The sequence below is a fragment of the Silene latifolia genome, chromosome 9 (assembly GCF_048544455.1).
Source record: "Silene latifolia isolate original U9 population chromosome 9, ASM4854445v1, whole genome shotgun sequence".
Taxonomy (NCBI): domain Eukaryota; kingdom Viridiplantae; phylum Streptophyta; class Magnoliopsida; order Caryophyllales; family Caryophyllaceae; genus Silene; species Silene latifolia.
This window is the reverse complement of record NC_133534.1, coordinates 106541859-106564325: the sequence shown is the minus strand read 5'-3', so window position 1 is coordinate 106564325 and position 22467 is coordinate 106541859. Positions and strand designations below refer to the sequence as shown.

The window sequence follows — 22467 nt, the reverse complement described above, 5'->3', positions numbered from 1 at the left end:
AATATGTACTCAATCGAGTACCCAAAAACACGGTTTTGTCTAGAAAACATCCAACTACCTACTCGACCGAGTCACACCCACTCGATCGAGTACCTCACCCACTCGATCGAGTGCCCCCCACTCGATCGAGTCATGCTGACTCGTATAAACTACCCGCATGTTCATCTCACCTTCCCAACATAATATACAGGTTTTTATAACTTTAACAAAATAAACGTAACTACGCATACAAATACGCGCAACTCCTTATACAATCAATAAAACGATCTATTCATGTTATCAAAATGCCACATTATAAAAACGCAACATACTTTTCATTCAATTCAACATGCAAACACATCCCTTTCAACTTTTATCCTTACCCCCAATTCTCCACATCCAACTTCCAACAGTTCATAATACACGCTATTAGGTACACATACATAACAAAGGACAACACTTACGACCCTGACACGTACCCCTATGTGGCCGGTTCAAAATTGCAGGGCGAGTTCGCGACTTTAGGACGTCTCCCAAGCCTTTGCATTAGCTCCTACAACCTTTACCCCGGGTTCATTTTAATTGACTCCCTATTTTCATTAGATTCATTGGTTATAGGTTTCAGGATCGTCGCTCTGATACCACTTTGTGTCACTCCCATACTCCAAGTGCCTTACCAGGACCACTCAGGTATAAGAACGTCACCATCTCGGTTTCCCGAGGCAATGATGATCAAATGACAATAAAGAAACATAATTTAAATAGCCAAACTGTTTAAAGTAATTACAAGTCCAAAACCAAACTGATAAAAGGTACAATACATGTTCTCAAAAACCAAAGGTCTAAACAACTAATGTTTGACAGCGGAGAACTCTAATCAGCTCGTGGTGACACATCCCAGCTAGCCCGAATGCCTCTAGTCAAACCTGCTCAATAACTGCTCACCATCCCCGAATGGATCACCACAGTTTTTAAAACAATTAAACGGGGTCAGTACTACTTACACAAAATAAGATACAATACAACAATTACCAAACAGCACAATCATCACATCAATCCCCGGTCTCCATGAACAATCTCCACGTAACTGACTACACACTAAAGTGTGTAGCCCTGACAGAGTACCCACCGCAACAGATACTCCACACCGCCAGTGGGGGACCGCAGCCGTACCTATCAAATCCCCGCTCATCTCCATCGAGCGATAACCCACGTCCATTAATGTGCACATCCCTTCTGTGGCGGGTTCCACAGAAGGCGAATCATGGGCGTGAAGCCACTCCCGCAAGTGACTCCACTCAGCCAGGGACACGCCCCGAAGAACACAGACAGATAATCAGCAATCACAATACAACAAAACAATCGTCTGAAACAATCAACAACACTAACTACAGCACAATTCACCACACATATCATGTAACTAATACTGAATAGGGAAAACCCTACCTGAAATGCAATCACAAGCAGTAGACGATCTAACAGCTATCTCAAAAACGCTCTTCTACGAATCCTCCTCCTATTCACATAATCATATAATTACTAACAATCGTAATTAACCATCAAAACCCCCAATCCCCCAAATAGGGTTTAAACAATGTTCATTAAAAGTTATAAAATTGGTATGTAGATCTTACCCCCGATGCAAGGATCACAAGGAGACAAAGAAAGATGAAATCCGACCTCTCAAGCTCCGGGATTTATCAATAAAGCGGAATAGCAAAGCAACGAACTTGAGAAATCTCTTAAACAATGATTAAGTTTTAGCAAAAGTGTTTTAGGAAGATGACGAACTTATTATATATTAATCCGCTTTATTAACAAAACCCGTCAATCAACCCCCGTAACCCGACCTACTCGATCGAGTAACTAACGTACTCGATCGAGTGCCACTTACTCGATCGAGTACCAAGGCTACACGATCGAGTACCCTACAGACAGACTACTGTTTAGTAAAACAAAACACCCTTACTCGACAAAGTAAGGCCCACTCAATAGAGTACCCAGAGACTCATAAAACCATAGTATTACATTCCTAGCCTCTTCCATATCGAGTATGGCATGACACTTACACTTGCTCCATGGTCACATAATCCTTTGTTGATTGTAGTGTCTCCAATGGTGCATGGAATAGAGAAACTTCCCGGATCTTTGAGTTTTGGAGGGAACTTCCTTGAAGAATAGCACTACTCACTTTGGTAAAGGCAATAGTCTCTAGCTTCTTGATGAATTTCTTCTTGGTAAGAATGTCTTTCATGTACTTTGCATAGGCTAGAACATGATTGATCAATTCCGTGAATGGGATTGAGACTTCTAAGTTCTTCACAATTTCCATGGACTTTCCAAGTTGATCATCAAGCTTAGGCTTAGCTTGACGACTTCGGAATGGAAGTCTAATCACAATAGGCTCTTTATCCTTAGCCTTCTCTTCATTCTTCTTCTTTGAAACTTCATTGGTGGTGGGTTCTTCTTCTTCTTCTTCTTCCTTAGAGTTCTCCATAACTATTTTCTTGTCACTAGCATTAACAGCATCTTCATCAATTGGCCTCTTCGGCCCTTCAACTCTTGTACCACTTCTCAAATGGATTGCACTCACCTTTTCATGTCTTGGTGGATTACCTTGAGGTGGTAATTGCCGCTTTTGTTTTTGAGAGATAGAAGATGGTTATTGAGACATTTGAGTTTCCAACATCTTGGTGTGGGCTAGGATGTTGTTGATGGTGATATATTTGGCTTGGCTATCTTTTTGCATTTGGGTGAAAAGTTCTTGTTGGTTCTTTTGCATTTGGAGGACCGCTTTTTGGACATCAAAGCCTTTGTTATTGGATTAATTGTAGGAAGGTTGATTTTGATAACTTTTGCTTTGGTTGTAAAAGGGTCTTTGAGCTTGATTTCTCATTGGAGGTGGGATGTATGTTTGTTGAGGGTTTTGAACATTTTGGCTCTTGGATGAAAGATTTGGATGGAATTTGGTATTCTCATTGTAATAGTTGGAATAAGGGGTGCCACTCTTGTATGCTTGGAAAGCATTCACTTGTTCATTTGTTCCCCTATATTCACTTTGGTCATGTCCCAAAGCTCCACAACTCTCACATACCCCTCTTGGAATTGAGGATGATGCCACTATAGTATTAAAATGTTGTTTGGGTGATTTGGAAGCTTCATCAAGCTTAGCCATGGCCTTTTCAAACTTCAAATTGATGGTGTCAATATGAGCACTTAGTTGAGCACCCAATTGTGTGTTGGAATCTACCTCATGCTTTCCTCCTCTAGTGGCCTTTCGAGGACTACTATATTGGGAATTATGAACCGACATCTCATCGATTTTTGCCCATGTTTGATTGTCATCAACTTCGGTAAACATTCCGTTGCATCCCATATTGAGAATGTTGCGGGAGTCTTCATATAAACCATTCCAAAATTGTTGCACAAGGAACCACTTGCTAAGTCCATGGTGTGGACAAGAACGACAAGTGTCCTTAAATCTCTCCCATGCTTCTTATAATGATTCTTTATCCCTTTGCTTGAACCCGGTGATTTGGGCTCTCAACATATTGGCCTTCCCCGAAGGATATAATTTCTTGTAGAAAGCAAGTGCTAACTTCTTCTATGAATCAATACCATGGGTAGCCTTGTCTAGGCTCTTCAACCATTGCTTTACGGTACCTATCAAAGAAAAAGGAAATAATACCCATCGGATTTGGTCTTGACTAACTCCGGTTTGAGAAATCGCATCACAATATTCAGAAAAAGTCTCCATATGTGATTGAGGGTCTTCAATAGGCATACCTCCAAATTGACCTCTCTCAACTAATTGTATGAATGCGGATTTGGCAATGAAATTACCGGTTAAATGTGGTGGTGTAGAAGTACCATTTGGTAGGGTCTCCTCCGTTGGTACGGAATGTGATGAAAATTTAGGCATTGTGGGTTGATTTTGTGGTGGGTTTTGTATTGGGTTATCCTCTCCATCTCCTGCAAAAGGGTTTGTGAACTCAATGTTATTTGGTTGTAAGTCCAGAATTTCTCCAATACCTACAACTCTTGAAGTTCCTCTAGCAACTCTTCTATTGTTGGTTGAGGTCCTTTCGCTTTAAGATCAATAGGTAATGGATTACCTTGTGATCTCCTAGTCATGTCAAATATCAAACAACTCGAAAACAATTAGAACAACCTTGAGGAGTTTGACTTCCCCAAGGTAAAGAAAGACACAACTAAAAACAACTAATGAAAATCAAATCAATTTAACACCGTCCCCGGCAACGGCGCCATTTTTGGTCCGGTTCAAACTCGTCGTCAAAAGCTACCAACCAAAACAATATTTATAACTTCACAAACTACTCTTAGTAAAGAGGTAAGTAAAGGTTGGATCCCAATGGACGGGTATTGGTGTAGGATTCTCAATTGTAAATAGCTATGTCTTAGGGTGTCACAATTTGGGTTGAGATGATGCACAATCTAAACTAATCAACAAAATGAAAGAAAATCAATGAAAACAAAGTAAAGTAATTAAAGAGGTTTGTAAAAATATTATTAAAGGCACTAGGGTGTCATGGGTTCAAAGGGGATTCATGGGAGTTGATCATACAAACATGTTCTCAACTAGATGCAAGCACTTATTGCCGTGATGGGATCGAGTTAGTGTATATCTTACAATCCCTAAGAAGGTTTGGCTCCCGGAGCCGAGTCATCTAGATTGTACAACAACTACAAGACGACTTAATCCTTCCTTTTTAACTTTATGCATGGTCTAATGAGGCTCGAGTTGGTTTATATCTTACAAGTCTCATTGAAGAGATAAGTGATGGGTAAAAATGCAAGGATTCATAGGCTCACATTTCATCAAACATAACATATGCATAAGTTGAAATGTCAACAAGCAAGCAAATTAATTATGAAGACATATTTAATTAAGCATAGATCAATCCCCATGTTTATTTCCCCTAATTCCCCATTAACCCTAGCTAAAGAACTACTCACTCATAATCAAGTTTAGCATGCTAATAAGGTTGTCAATCATACTAACAAAGCAAAACATGATGAATAAATGAAAGTGATTAACAATAATTAAACAAGGCTAAAGAGGAATTATACCTATGAAGATGATTCCAAATAATAAAGTAAAGAATAATAGAAGTACTTGATGATTGATGAAAGGTTGTCAATCCTCCAAATAAACCCAAATACTCTTCTAATTAACCAAATAAAAGGAAGAACAATAGTGAAATTAGGGAAAGATTAAGATGTGATTAATATTGAGAATTGTATTATAACTAAATTAAGACTAATTTAAGAGAGTATTAAGATTGGATTAAGAATTGATTAAAATTGGATGCTATCTAGGTAGTAAAAAGGGGTATTTATACTAAAGATTAGGTACAAGTATTAGGGTTACTAAGGGCTTAAATGACTATTAAGCCCCTAAGAAAGCTTGAGGAAATGCTACTCTCGAGGGAAATGCGCGAATCCTCCTTGCTAGTCCTGCCTCGATCCGCTCGTTCCGTGCTGTTGCACGGGCTATTCTAACTTGGGATCCGCTCGGATCCTAGAGGACACACTCGGATCTTTGCACTCCACCCCGCTCGTCATGGGGTGAAGCCGCTCAGATCCTTGCGGTATGGCACGCTCGGATCGTTCTCGGGCCGCTCGGATCCCTGGTCAGAGTGCTTCTCTTGTTTAGCTCCTTAACAATCCGCAAGGATCGTGTTGGGGATGCTAGGATCCTTTTATCATTGCCAATTTCACTTTATTTATCCACTTAGGCCTCTGGTATTGGTCTTCTCTTTGATTCTTGGTCATTAGATGCAATCCATTTAGCTCCATTTCGCCTCAGAAATGCAAGGTTGGCAATTCTTTCTGACCAAGGAGACCAAACCTCAAAGAAGATGCAAAATGGGAAACTAAATATAGTAAATGACCTAATTAAGTGCGATAAAGCACATGAACGAGGTTAATTCGGGGACTAAATATGCTTAAATATGAGTCACATCAGACCACCAAAACATTTTCTTGAGGTCCTTGTACAATTTATCCCCACCCGGAAGCACCAAATAAGGTGTGTTGTGGGCTTCATTCATAATATTCTTCTTAAGTTCATCATCATTTGGTATACACCTCCTCCCTTTGAACCTAAGACTTCAATCCTCGTGTAACTCGAATCTCGAGGGCTCTCCCTTTTGTAGTATATTCCCTTCCATTCTTGAATTTTCACATCACTTGCTTGCCTTCCCCGGATTTCATCATATAACTCGGGCTCTAAGGTCAAATCACCCATTGTTTCCCCTTTTCGTATGACATGGATACCCATCTTGCTCACTTCTTCCTTCAACCTTAGCATGGACAAGGCGGTACACAAGGAGTGCACCGAATTCCTACTCAAGGCATCGACCACCACATTAGCTTTCCCTTCATGATAGACAATCTCAATCTCATAGTCCCTAATCAGCTCAATCCATCTCCTTTGTTTCATGTTCAACTCCTTTTGGGTGTAGATATACTTCAAGCTTTCGTGGTCGGAAAAAACCTTAAAGTTTGCTTCATACAAGTAGTGCCTCCAAATCTTTAAGGCAAAGAGAACGGCTCCTAATTCTAGGTCGTGGGTTCGGTAGTTCTCTTCATAGGTCTTCAATTGTCGTGAGGCATAGGCAATGACTCTACCATTTTGCATAAGCACACATCCTAGACTATTCTTTGAAGCATTGGTATATACCTCAAAATTTTCACTCCCTTCCGGTAAGGCTAGTACCGGGGCCGTGGTCCGACGCTCCTTTAGGGTCAAGAAGGCCGTCTCACAACTCCCATCCCATTTGAAATGGCTTTCTTTCCTCATGAACGATGTCAAGGGTCTAGCAATTTTGGAGAAGTCTTTCACAAATCGGCGATAATACCCGGCTAGGCTTAGGAAGCTTCAAATTTCTGCCACATTCTTGGGTGCCACCCACTTAGGCACGGCCTCAAACTTGGTAGGATCCACGGCAACTCCTTCCTTTGATATTATATGCCCTAGGAAAGCCACCTTCTCTAACCAAAACTCGCACTTAATAAGCTTTGCATGGAGTTGGTGCTCTCTCGACGTTTGTAGAATAATTCTTAGGTGCTCCTCGTGCTCTTCCTTGGTCTTGGAGTGGACCAAAATGTCATCTATGAATACCACCACGAACTCTTCCAAGTATTGACTAAACACACTCTTCATGCGGTTCATGGAAGCGGCCGGTGTGTTTGTTAACCCGAATGGCATTACTACAAACTCGTAATGTCTGTAGCTTGTTCTAAATACGGTCTTTGCAATGTCCTCATCCTTGATTTTCAATTGGTGATACCCCGATCTTAGGTCGATCTTTGAAAATATTCCGGCTCCACTAAGTTGGTCAAACAAATCATCAATTCTTGGTAGAGGATACTTGTTCTTAATGGTGACGTTATTCAAAAATCGATAATCTATGCATAGCCTTAACGTCCCGTCCTTCTTCTTTACAAAGAGGACCGGTGCTCCCCATGGTGAAACACTTGGCCTTATGTAGCCTTTAACCGCCAAGTCCAAAAGTTGTTTCTTCAACTCTTCAAATTCTTTTGGACTCATCCAGTACGGGGCCTTAGAGATTGGTCCCGTACTCGACTTCAAGTCTACCCCAAATTCCACTTCTCTAGGAGGAGGTAACCCGGGCAACTCCTCCGGGAAGACATCCTCGAAATCCCTCACTACCGGTATATCATGTGCTTGCAGTCTCTCCACACTAGTGTCCCATACATGACACAAGATCACAGGACAACCCTTCTTCAAGCATGTCTTCAAGGTCATCACCGAAACTAGCTTTACCTTAGGCTTGACTAAGTAGCCCTTGTATGACACCCTAGTACCCTTGGGTCCCCTCAAGGCGATCTTATTTTAGTAAAAATCTATGTTGCCTTTGTGTTTACTTAGCCAATCCATCCCAAGGATCACTTCAAACCCCTCTAGAGGGAAATTGAAAAGGTTTGCCGGAAAGTTGGTCTCATGCACTATGACCGACACTTCTTTATATACTTTTGAACATAAGATTGACTCCTCCGAAGGTTAAGATACATCATCATTGGCTAATTATCCCTCCCTCAATCCTAGGGTCGACGCATGACTCTTAGACACAAGATAATGGTTATCCCCCGAGTCAAATAAAACGAAACAAGGATAAGAATTAATAAGGAATGTACCGGAGACAACGTGGGCATCCTCCTCGGCACTCTTCTTATCTATGCCAAAGAGCTTGCCACTAGACTTGGGTTCACCTTGCACCGTGCTTTCTGAATGGGTTGGCCAACTCCCCGAAGCATTGCCTCTTGTAAAGCTAGTCGCCCTAGATGGAGCTCCCCGGTTGAAATTTCCCCGGTTGTTGCCGCCAATGAAGATGGAGTTAACATTCCTTGGGTTTCTCCATGCTCCCGAACATCGGTTGTTGGTCCCACTTTTAGAAGGAGTGTAGTAGGAGTTTCCTTGCCCGAACCTCCGGTTGGGTCCTCTTGGGGTGCTCGTGCACTCCACCTTCTTGTGGCTAAAGCCACCACAATTATAGCATTGAGGTCCTCCTCCGTCACTCATGGCCCTTCCGCCATAGCCGCCCGACTTCCCGTAGCCAATTGTGGGTGCTCCTCCCGAGTAGGATCTAACTTGGTTCAAATTATTCTTCTTGGGCTAGTACCCTACATTCACACTTTCGACCTTCCTCTTTTCCCCCGACCTTTCCTTAGCCTCCTTGGCAATGCCGAGTAACCTCTCTGTATTTCCGGCCATCACATAGACCTCCTCCACACTTGACACATCTCCGGGTTGAAGCTTCTCTAGGATCTTGAAGGTTAGTCCTTCCTCAAACATGAGAGCAATGTGGGATTGGGTAAGATGAAGGTCTGACACGTATGTAGCTAGTTCGTTGAAACGGATGTAGTAATCTCGAACAATCATAACATCGGTCATGACTAAGTGATCGAACTCCACCCGGAGTTTGCATCTCACATGCTCGGGAATGAATTAATTCTTCATCTCCCCCTTGAAATCGGTCCATGGTATTGCGACCTCACCTCTTTCCTCATAAAATTCCCTCATAGCGTCCCTCTCCTTATACCACCATCCTCCCGCGAGACTTCCTAAGTAGAAGGCGGCTTGCTCCACCTTGAGCTCTTCGGGGCACCTTACTACCTCGAACACATTCTCCATTTCCCTCACCCAGTCGCTAAAGAGACATGGCTCCTCAACCCCAAGGTACTTGGTGAGCGGTGGCGCGAGATGGCGGGGCTCACGGCAGAGGCATCCATTGCCGCATCTCTCTCTCTAATGACATTCCTAAGGGCCCCGGTGAGGGCTTCATTTTGGGTTATGAGTCGCTCCATTTATTCTTTGGACACGCGGAATGGAGGCGAAGGAGTCCTTGCACGGGTTCTCGGCATTATGTCTCTTCAATGAGCGTAACAAACGTCAATACATGCTCCAAATTAGGAGGCAAAAAGCATTGACCACAACACAGATCCACTCGATGGAGTGCGGATTATCACTTGGTCGAGTGGTGAGCCCACGCGGTCGAGTGGTGTCCCACTCGGTCGAGTGACTCGGCTTACAAAATGTTTCCAGATATCCCCCCAAGTCTACTCGGTCGAGTGGTCCTCCTACTCGGCCGAGTGACACACACTCGGTCGATTTGATCCACCACTCGGTCGAGTGCTAAAACTTATAGGAGGTCCTAAGGGTGTATAAATATGCCCACTCGGTCGAATGGTAGGAGCACTCAGTCGAGTGCCTTCTAGTCAGCCGAGTCGCTTTTCCCACTTGACCAAGTATAAGGGCTATTTACCCATCCGCAACTCCTACAAGTCCACATACAACCCCATTTTCATGTTCCTAAACGTATGTATGGGAGAAGTAGAGGCATTGATACGGTATACAACTCACATATGACGGCAATTAGTATACCTTCACATTAACACATCCAATACACCTTTCCTAATCATATCATCATCAACATGTTGTCACATAGGATATTACCAAGCATGTAACAAATCCACAATACTAAGCAAGAAATATGTAACAACCATATGGATCACACATGGCCCATTGCCCCCGCATAGTGACCGACTTAAGTTAAGAGGACAATGGAACAACTTTGGGATGTCTCCAAAACTTGTTACAAGTTCTATATGACTCAAATCGGGATCATTTTAGATTGACTCCCCCTAGTTCATTGGTTCATTGATTTAGGCTCCAAAACCGATGCTCTAATACCACTTTGTAACACCCCCATAAGTCGGGATCCTTTCCTTTAGGCATTCTCAACACATGGAGGTATCACAAGACTTGGTTTTCCAAGTTTTTTTAGTGCGAACAATCAAGTAAAGAAGTTCCCAACTCAAAATAAAGCAATAGATAAGTTATAGTTAAATGGTTACAAGTTTTGGGATTCCATAACCATCCCAAATGTTATACAACCCTAATCGAAAAGTAGGATTTTAGTTGTCAAAAGGCTAAGATAAATACAAGATGTGACGACAAGTGAAGACCGCTACCCAAGTCCTCGAATGAATCATGTTAACCTGTCAACACTGCTCCCCATATGGGTGGAAGTCACCATATGGTTCACCACAGATCATTCAAAACCCAAGTGTTAGCTTAATGATATAAATTTTCAATGCATGCGATACTAAGCTTACCTAACATATGAGAATACAAGATGAAAACAAAAAAGGTACGATGAAAGATAGGAAATCACCCTCCAACACACTTCCACACAACCGGGGATCGGGACACACCCACTGTTGGAATATGTGTCCTCCGACAATAATGCGATCACAACTGTCGATCATGATGATCACATGTTTAAATCTCATTTTAAGAATACGTGTGGGATGTAATATTTTACAGTCAACTGGTCCACACATATCGGTAATGATTGTCTGACTAGAGTTTGACATTACTGTCGTGCAACGGTGGTGATCAGTTGATCCCCTTAGGTCATATCTAAAGGGTAACACTCTTAATTGATTATTTAATTGATCGTATCTCGATACGGGTAAATTAAATTGCTTAAAATTGACGGACAATTTTGTGAGTATTATTGACGCATCTTATTGTAATTCGATTAAATAAGATATGGTCTAAGTAATCAAATTGTTTTATTACTTAGATAAAATTATTGTTTACGAAACAATTGGAAATGAATGAATAATTTATTATAAATACAAGACGTTGTTATTTATAATTGATAAACCGTTTTGGTACAAGTAATTGTGAATTACTAAGTCGATTTTGTACATGACGTATTTTTATTAATACGTTGATTTTTAATATGTTAAAAATACATGAAAATTTCACATGACTAGTAACATGTGATAATTGACAAATGACAAATATAAAATGGACTTTCCATTTTATATAAGTGCCGAAATGGAGGGAGTATTAGTTTAAAAATTGTGTTGATTATTTTTAAGTGGGAAACATGATCATTAAACCTAATATATAGCCATGCACACCTAGTTGCTTTTGTGATGAGTATCTTGGTCCTTCATTGGCCCTTACCACCCCCCCTATACCCGGTTTTTCATAGTGAAAAGGCCAAGGGTTTTTACAATTTATATTATTACATACACTATGTAATTGACTAGTGTATTATTCATTCTTTTACACAACAAAAACTTAGAGAAGTTTAGAGAGAAAAATACTCACATATTTCCTTCCTCTTGGCCGAATTGACAAGAGACCAAAATAAATATTTTGGGTCAATTTTTAGTAAGATTATTATTATTCTAGATCAAGTAATATTAATCTATTAAGAGGTTATCTTGGGTATTCATCTTTGGGAGGGATTCTATCTTTGAATCCTTGTTCTTCCATTTGTAAGGAAAGCTCAAGAACAAGTGAGAAGGAGAACTCACTTGTGCCCTAAATCCGAAGCTACTATAGTAAGAATGACGATTTCTTCTCTTGTCTATTTTAGTTTGCATGCATAAGATCTAGATTTAATTTTATGACTAAATTAAATTTCACATATATGAATATGTTGAATAATGAGATAAATAATTTCTATCAAGCGGTATCATGAGCCTTAGGTTGTTTACATGCAAATCGGTTATTGTTTTTCCGAGTTATAAGATTAACAAACAAAACTTATAAATTTGTGCTTATTATGACATATCACGAAATTTATTTGCATGTTAAATTTTCTGGTCCTAAAATGTATTTAGGATATTTTGGTTTATTTATGGATTTTATTGTTCATTTTATATAATAATGGCATTAAAATGTGATTTTTATGATAAAAATGTCATTTTTGGACTAAAAATAGCTAAACTTCGGTTTTTTCATTGGTTTTTGGATATGTTTTCAAATATATTATCTACTGATAGCCTGTAAATTGTTATGATAAAATGAGTTGTTGTGCTCGAAATATGTATTTTTCAAGTTAAAATCGTATTTAAATGGTTAAATAGGTTAATATGAGTTATATTTTGAATCTGGTCATAGAAATTTAGTATATTGTTACATGCAATTTTACAATATGTGTGTAAAATATTTGGCTATAATGAAGTCTTTATGCATGATTTATGAATTTTTGATGAAAAATCACATAAATAATGACTTTAATTAGTAAAAAATGCTAAAACACACTTCATGACTAAGGAAAAATATCACATGTTGCATTTTATCATATATTTCAGATATAAAAGTGAAAAGTTGATGAATATATTTTTCTTATATTTTTAGGGTCAAAGTTGTTAAAACCGATAAACCGCAACATTGTTTTTCTCGATAAATTTTCGAAATTTTTAACCTAAGTTTTGAACATTATGAGTGTCATGTTATTTTTCCAGAATGTTCATGAGTTTAAATTTCAAATTTTGAAATTACTTGAAATTTTTATGATTTAATTTGAAGTTTATGACATAATTTTGTATTTTAGGTCCATTTATGAACAATATTAAGAAACCAAGTTTAATTATTGTCAAATGTTAGTGGAGACTAATTTTGAGTCCTAACATGGTTAGGGTAATTAACTTGTACATAAATATGATTTTATGTAAATATTGTGATTTTAAAAGGTTAAATCACGCAAAATCCGTAAAAAAACGATTAATATACGATATTGGCTCCTTAAAGGTGATTTAGCATAAAATTAGGCATGTTCATACATATTATAATGTTTCATTTTATTTATGATTGTCATATTTTAATTGTATGTAATTTTTGAATTATGTAATTTTACTTAGTATGGCCTTAGTTTTTATTGGTATTACCCAAATGTATGGGAATATCGATTCGGTTGTAATTTATTGTGATCTCGTATCACCATTTTGTAATTTAATAGATTTATTTTTATTTTTAATTACAAATGTATAATAGGAAATTATGTATTTTATTATGTAATTTATTTATTCCGGAGTTCCTTGAAGACGGTGCCAATCGAGAAGGCGATTCATCAAAGAAAATGTTGCCTTGAAATGCGTGCCAAGACCGAAGTTCAAGGGACCAAAGGAGTTGGTTTTCAAATTCGTAATAATCTATTAGATTTACTATTTTAGAAAGGCCATACTAGGATTTTATTTATGCTTTGCATTTTATTTATATGTTGCATGCATCGCTAAATCGCCATAACTAAAACATGCATTATCATTTTATCGAGTTTATCGACCGTGTCAATTACAATTATCGTAGTTCACCGCTTTAGTTCACTTAAAACGTGATAGATAATAAATTGACATGACCTCTCGCTAAAATAAACAATTTAGACTTAGCCTTACCAAAAAGTAGAAACCATGAAAACCTATTTCGTGAGGGAGTGCACTCGGCTTTACCGGGGTACAAACCATGTTACGTAGGGGAAGTGGGTGATAAATGTCTATCCACCGAATTTATGTTAATAAAGGGTATTTCGGCACACCATGCCCTAAGTTAATATGAATTTGGATCATGGACACATTTATTCGAAACTTGGATTGAACTCAACGAAAGTATTCACGACGATTTCCGGATGTGTTTCGGGCTAGAGATAAATATTAATGTAATTTTATCGACCAAGAGTTCTAAAAGTAGAATCGATTAAAGAGTTAATCCACCAAGTTATGTTAATAAAGGGTGTTTCGGCACACCGTACCTCAAGTTGATATGAATTTGGGTCTTGGAATCATTTATCAAGTTGGGTAGAGGTCACTAGTTAAATGCAACAAAACTTGTTTAAATTAAATTTACAAGTATTATTATTATTATTGTGAAAACGACAAATGTTTTATTCCTTCTATTTTCATTTTGTAGACCACTTTTATTTCTCATAACAAACGGCCGCACCAAACACCAACGCCGCACCTCTCACTAATGTTTCATGGCTCCGATCCTTCATGGATCGTTGTAAACTTGAAACGAATGGGTCAAATTTCTCCGATTGGGATGCCCAACTCAAATTAGCTGCCCAAGGTGACTACAAGCTTCGTTACCTCACCGAGGCCTCTCCACCCGAACCTAATGCTAGGTCGAGTGCCGCCACTTGGGAAGCATATGAGGCTTACCACAAAGAGTCTGCCGCTATGAAAAATGTGTTGATTTTTGCGATGGAGGCGGATCTCAAAAGGAGAGCCTTTAAAATGGGCACCGCTAATGAAATCTATTCCAAACTTGTGACAATGTTTTCACAAACTCCGAGGATCGTCTAATACGAGGCGGCCTCGGCATTCTTTGATCTCGATTTTAAGGAGGGCCAAAAGGTTAGCCCTAACGTGCTCAAATTGTTGGAGCTAGTCGAGACTTTGAAGATTCAAAAAGTTGAAATCCCAAAGGAGCTCATTGTAGATAGGATTCTACACTCCTTATCCAAAGGCAAACCATATGTTCAATTTCGGGTAAATTTTAACATGCAAGATAAGGACGTGACTCTTGAAGAGTTGCACAAGTTACTTGTGCAAGCCGAAAGAGACATGGGGTTAAATGTTAACCCCCCTAAGGACGTGCTTAATATAAGCACTAAGAGCAAAGGGAAGTTCAAAAAGAATAGGAAAAAGGGTAAGAGGCAAGCTCCCATGTCCACCAAGGCTAAGACTTTTGAAGCTAGCACTTCCAAAACCAAGAAGGGTCCTCTTGACAAATGTCATTATTGTAATGGTGTTGGACATTGGAAGAGGAATTGTTCCAAGTACCTTGGTGACATCAAAGCTGGAAAACTCACTCCAGTAGGTAAATGACTATCCTTTCTTTGATGTTTCTAATTCAACTATGGTATTTTGATACAAAGTTGTGATAATGTATCCCCTTTTTATTGTAAATATGGCCTCCTCCAAGCAAAGACAAAGGAAAGGAAAAGCAAGCTTGAGAAATCATCAAGGAGCTAGGAGTAGCTTCCAATGAAGCTTGGCTTTTTATTATTGTCTTATTTTAAGTTGTGTTTCGGATTTTTAGAACTATTTTGATTTCCGTGTTCGACATGAAAATGGTTGATCCTTTCTAAACAATGGCTGTATTTTGGATTATGGTGGCTTGGTTTGCAACCCAAGTCACCCCTTTTATCGTATTTCTTTGTTCTAAAAATTCGTCTTTATATGCTTGCACATAGAAACATATGATCATCTACTTAAAGTGATCCAATAGAAAACTATAATGATGGGATTCATTATATGTCCACAAGCTTAAGGCTTGTGTATGATCAATTATAAAGTGATGATGAGTTGATGAACTCTCCTAAAGAAATGTCAATTACCAAGTACACTCATCAAATTTAAAATCTATTAGTCAATCTATGAGATAGTATTCCCTCTACTTCAAAATCATCACTTGTGTCTCATAAACTATTTTTGAATATTTAGTGTATTTATTCTAAAGATAGAGTGGGAGAAAAATAACGAGACACAAAATACAAAGAATAATTTGTATGCTTCAGTAAATGAGATCTACGAAAGAAATAATGATTTGTATACCTAAATAGATAGTATACATAAATAGATGAGATCTATGGTCTGGAATAGATGAGATCTACATGACAAAAGAGACCAAGTGAAGTAATCAAAAGAATATGTTCTTAAGATAACTACACGAGGAGACAAAAAGAAAGTTTTGATAGAAAATGACTAAAGAAGATAGGAAATGAGTAAATAAAAGTCTTAACAAGAGTTTTGGCTAGTTTATGAATAACATATGACCAAGTGTTTCAATATTGATATTTACATAAGAGCCTAAATAAAACAAAGTTGCATCCTTGAGTATAAATGAGATTTATGATTAAAAGTTGCAAAGGAAGATATGCCGGTATCTACAAAAGCTAAGTTAATTGTTAACCACGCTAGTGTCATTAGTTAACCTCATTATGAAAATGAAATGGTTAAACCTCCTTCCGGAAAAGTGTATTTTGAGAAGGACGTCTATTAAATGGAATTTCACATTTACATAATGACCTTGCTACGCATCATTATAAAAATGAATGAGTTAGAGATTAAAATCTCTTTCCAAAAAATTTATAACTCATTACTCATTGAGAATGACGACCTAGTACTATCTTTCACAAAGAAGTGTTTGAGTTTTCAATTCTAGATGAAAATGGACTATTATGAATCCAATCACATCATGGGATGTTGGATAGGTATTGAGATATAGACATCAAATCAACGAGAAACGTAGGTTATTCATGTCAATGAAAATGGAATTACCATAAGCAGTCATTGTCATTCATTGAACCTAAGAATGGTTGATCACATGATTAAAGATTACTAATGTTTCCGCCATTAGAATAATCATGCACATGTGCAATAATGAATCATATGCTTAAGAGCATGATGAGTCATTGGTAAGCCATAGAAGAATCGTCATGAATTCTCGAGGAGAACTAATGAGCTATTCTAGTGTTTGACAGGACACTCTGTTATGTGACAAGAAGTTGCACATATTGAAATTCGAAAACGCGTAAGGATTTATGAAAATCCTAAGCTATTCTAGCTAAAAAAGGGAAATAAGAAATAAGGAAAGATACTTAGTTATAGGAAGAAGTTACTCAAAACTAGTATTTTCTAATATGCTAGGACTTATGAGAAGTGCTAGGCTAATCATCTTGACAATTGTTGCAAGACCCTACAAAACGTATACCTAGTGCATTGCGAGTTGGTAGAACACTTGACCAGTGCAAGTTATATCATCCACCACAATTCGTTGGTTATGTGATAAACAACAAGAAAGTTCTTTCAAGATAAAGAACCTGAACCTAGGTTGGGAACCTAGATGTGGACTTGGTAAGGTTCATGCTATGTGAGACAAAGATGAAAATAAAGGAAATGCAATTCAAGAGTTTGAACACATGGACACATGGTATGTTAAACTCATGTTGCAAACGACTAGTGTTTGCACACTTATGATATACATCACAAGGTTGTAATATGGTATTGACTACCCGAATGTGATGTTGACATTCGTCGTCTGAGTTATTAACTCACCATATACTTTGTTACATCCAAACGGGTTGTAAAGACAATTGAACCCCGTTAAAGTGAACACGGATTATCATTGTATTCGCCCATAGTCACTTACATGAGGTGACGTCTCAAAGTGACTAGAGTGTGATGCGATTGATGGCAAGTTCAAGTGCCAGAGAGTCATGTGAGATGACTAGTCGATCACAGAGGCAGACTGTTAGGAACACTTTGTCGGGCCTTATGACCGCTTATAGAGTTCTGGCAAATTTATATAGCCTGGTCGTGGCGAGAGCTACTATAGTATTCTAATGAGTCGATTCTTTTGACTAAATACTGTTCGCCTAAGGTGGCATAGTTTCAGATTAACTTTGATTTATGTTACTACGACCTTCGTAAATGGGGTCAAATGGGCATATTTTGGGTTATGATGGCTGTGGCTAGTCAAAGGGAATAAGTGCGATAGGAATTGTCCACCCCTTGTCAGGGTTATAACAATATCTCCGGGCCACTCGAGGAGTAATGAACTGGAAATGCGTGGCCACGCTCGGAAGGTATCTATGGTAGATAATTCCGGTCAATCAGTTATTCTCCAGATCGAGGAAACCACTCTCGATATGATCACTTGCAAGTACGACCCGAAAGACACCTTGCATTGAGTGGGAGATATTAATCGGACAAGAGAATTGGTGACGCACACTTGTCGAGGACAAGTGGGAGATTGTTGGAATATGTGTCCTCCGACAATAAAGCGATCACAACTGTCGATCATGATGATCACATGTTTAAATCTCATTTTAAGAATACATGTGGGATGTAATATTTTACAGCCAACTGGTCCACACATATCGGTAATGATTGGCTGACTAGAGTTTGACATTACTGTCGTGCGATGGTGGTGATCAGTTGATCGCCATAGGTCATACCTAAAGGGTAACACTCTTAATTGACTATTGGATTGATCGTACGTCGATACGGATTAATTAAATTGCTTAAAATTGACGGACAATTTTGTGAGTATGGTTGACGCATCTTATTGTAATTCGATTAAATAAGATATGGTCCAAGTAATCAAATTGTTTTATTACTTAGATAAAATTATTGTTTACGAAACAATTGGAACTGAATGAATAATTTATTATAAATACAAGACGTTGTGATTTATAATTGATAAACCGTTTTGGTACAAGTAATTTTGAATTACTTAGTCGATTTTGTACATGACGTACTTTTTGTTTATACGTTGATTTTTAATATGTTAAAAATACATGACAATTTCACATAACTAGTAACATGTGTCAATTGACAAATGACAAATATAAAATGGACTTTCCATTTTATATAAGTGCCGAAATGGAGGGAGTATTAGGTTAAAAATTGTGTTGATTATTTTTTTAAGTGGAAAACATGATCATTAAACCTAATATATAGCCATGCACACCTAGTTGCTTTTGTGAAGAGTATCTTGGTCATGCATTGGCCCTTACCACCCCCCCTATACCCGGTTTTTCCTAGTGAAAAGGCCATGGGTTTTTACAATTTATATTATTACATACACTATTTAATTGACTAGTGTATTATTCATTCTTTTACACAACAAAAACTTAGAGATGTTTAGAGAGAAAAATACTCACATATTTCCTTCCTCTTGGCCGAATTGACAAGAGACAAAAATAAATATTTTGGGTCAATTTTTAGTAAGATTATTATTATTCTAGATCAAGTAATATTAATCTATTAAGAGGTTATCTTGGGTATTTATCTTTGGGAGGGATTCTATCTTTGAATCCATGTTCTTCCATTTGTAAGGAAACCTCAAGAACAAGTAAGAAGGAGAACTCACTTGTGCCCTAAATCCGAAACTACTATAGTAAGAATGACGATTTCTTCTCTTGTCTATTTTAGTTTGCATGCATAAGATCTAGATTTAATTTTATTACTAAATTAAATGTCACATATATGAATATGTTGAATAATGAGATTAATAATTTCTATCACCCACGACGCCACTAACACACACAAGGTACTCGGAACACGTCCGTGGTATCGGGCCGCAGTGTGCCTCGAGTCCCCTACCGCGCGTCGTGCCTCACCACACGAGTCTCTCCGTAACGCAAGTACTAAATGTAAATATCCCCCTTGCAGATGGAAGCTCCAAGGGTGACTTGAGCGGAAGAGGGTTTCCCGACCACCTTCCGTCTCCAAAATCGGAACCAATGATCCTCCTACATCCTCCAATGTCCACCAACCAAGAACAAACTAACAAGTCCAAACAACACAACTATGCAACCATATTAGCCAAACAAGTACAATCATGCTTAACTCTTCACTAATTCATTTCTCATCATTTAATTGCTCTTTAACATGTTATAATGCAATGTAATCATTTTTGTGACAATTTACCATCCCCATCTTAACCTAAATACCATGAAATCATCTTATGTGATAAACCCTAATTACCACATCATGTTATAATACAACTATCATGAGACAAGTGCAATTAGTGACAATAAATGCACAATTAATCACTAATATCACCATACCTAAGTAGGGAAAACCCTACCTCAAGCTTATCTTCACCAATCCACAACCTACTCACTAGATATGCTCCTCAATGAAGCTCCTTACACATATTAATTGCTACAATCAATACTACAATCTATAATAATAACCATGCTAAATAAACCCCCCTAAATATCTCCTACAATTCATGCAACCTAATTAAGTATGGAGTAATCTACAAACAAAATAAGATTGTTAAGACAAGATTAAAGGGAAGAAGGAGTGTAGATCAACTTATAACCAATTGGAAGAAGAAAAGAGGCAAGAATCTTCTCTAGAGAACTAGGGTTTTGGGAGGGTATGTTGGTGAGGAATTTAGAGAGATATTGGGGGAGTTTAGAGAGTGGTGTGAATAGTACATGTTGGAGAAGGGTTTTGTGTGGGAAATCTGAAATGATAAGGTTCTGAAAGCGGCATCTCACCAACATTCTTCTCGTATAAGCCACAATCGACCCACACTCGGTCGAGGGACTGGTCCACTCGATCGAGTGGAAGCTCCAGTCGGTCGAGTGGATGGTCACTCGGTCAAGTGACCATCTTTACAGGCTTCCAAAATACTGTGCAGTGGCACTCGGTCCTTCACTCGGTCGAGTGGGGCTCCACTCGGCCGAGTGAATCGTCTATTTGGTCGAGTCGTATCTATATAAATGTGGGGTATTACAAGATTAGACTAAGTCGGTTTGACCAAAAATTTAGCAATTAATTGAGTCAAAGTTGGAAGTTAGATTAATTACATGTGAATGTCAGATAAATAAATCATACATAATACGAAATAAATAAATCGATAAAAAAAAATTACAATTGAATTACAATGGATAGCTTGAATTTACGTCACAAGTATGCTCGAAAAAGAAGGATTTTGAAAAGAAAAGGAATAAAAAAAGGTATAACAAATAAATAATATGTCGAATTATTGACGATAATACAAATAATAGATGGCTAAAACCTAGTTAGAAAGCCTACGTCTGAACGAACTGAGTTCAGGGGCAGAAATCATCTCAGAAGTGGCACACCATCTGTTGCGTCCCTTAGAAGAGGCGCATCAGACCGTGCGAATGTTCTTGAGTTGGATTCTGTCAGTGAAAGTTAGACTCGTTAATTGTTACCGTTTATTGGTTGATTATTGTTGGTTATTGTTTATTCAACTTGAATGGAAGTAACTTAGTTGTATTACATGCATTAAAAACTGTCATAAAGCGATAAAAACGAATTGAAATAAAATATCATATATTATATTAATGCAACAACCGTAAGCCTCATTATTCACCAAATGTCACAGCTCCTCCATATGCCACGTGTCATAGTAAATTTTATAAAAAAAATAAAAATAAATAAATATTGCAATCACGTAAACAATGCTAAAAAAACTGTAACTTGCTGATTTTGAACTTTATTCTTACACAAATTAAGGAGTTATTTTCGAGGGAGAATTTCAGCAAACAACTTAAAAGATGTTTAGGATATAATTTCTGAAGTCATTTTTTAACATATTTTCGGAAAAAGATTTCGTATAATCACTCATATAATTTCTGACGTGGCATATATTATATTAAAGTTGAAACCATCATCTTATTCAATCGACACGTGTTATCACCTTAAAAATTAGCCACGTGGAGTCTAGCCTATTAGTATGCCACGTCATAAGGTCATAGCAGGAAGTCTGAGTCGGAATAATAAAATAAAAATCATATAAAAGATAAGGATACATATACACAAAAAGACAACTACTCAAACAAATAACAGGTATGGTTTACAAAAAATAAAGATTCCTTTAATAACTATGTTATATTTAGAGAATGTACTTTGATTCCTATTTTAATTCCTCTTCTAACACACGTAAATTATGTTAACAATCAATAATATATTTAATCAAGTGCTATATTCTACCAAAATCTCCAAAAATATCACGATTAGCAACTATTTCACACCGACTTAAATATCGCCAAAATTATCTCCAAAAATATCGCCAAAAGCAACTTATAAAATTTTAGAATATCTTTTAAAAAATATAGTATGTTGATTGATTGACTTAAATTTGGCTATTTAAGTTTTAAATTTGACTAATTCAGAATTTGAGAATATTCTAAAATACGAGATTCTAATCATCTTAAAAAATGGTTTGTTATTTCCTAAAAGTCAAGTTTATTTAAATGACTGATATGTATAGAATATGCTTTAGTTCCAATTTTATAATCAAAATTAATATTCTACCGAAATTCTATACAAATCTTAGTTAACTAAAATATTCTACCGAAATTGTTGTCTCAAAATAAATATTCTATAGAAATTCTCTACAAAAGTACGACACAAATTCGATTGACTGAAAATCATTCTCGATAAAAAAACTATTAACTGTAGTCTATAACAACTAATTAATTGTTTTTAAAAAGGAATCTTATCAAGTTAAAATCAAACAAAAACGAGTTGACTTTTTCAAAGATATTTACTAACCTAACTAATGTCAATACCATTCCCTAATTAATGTCAATAACTTCCCCTAATTATATACTATAATTTCCCAATCATAAATCATTATTC

The 22467-nt window shown here is 37.5% G+C and overlaps 1 non-coding gene across 1 annotated transcript; it reads left to right on the top strand.

Moving 5' to 3' along the window:
• The first annotated feature begins 3422 nt into the window (after positions 1-3422).
• Positions 3423-3529, top strand: LOC141603871 (small nucleolar RNA R71). The gene has a single exon (XR_012525712.1). It is a non-coding gene; the product is annotated as a small nucleolar RNA R71 (small nucleolar RNA).
• The last annotated feature ends 18938 nt before the right edge of the window (positions 3530-22467 follow it).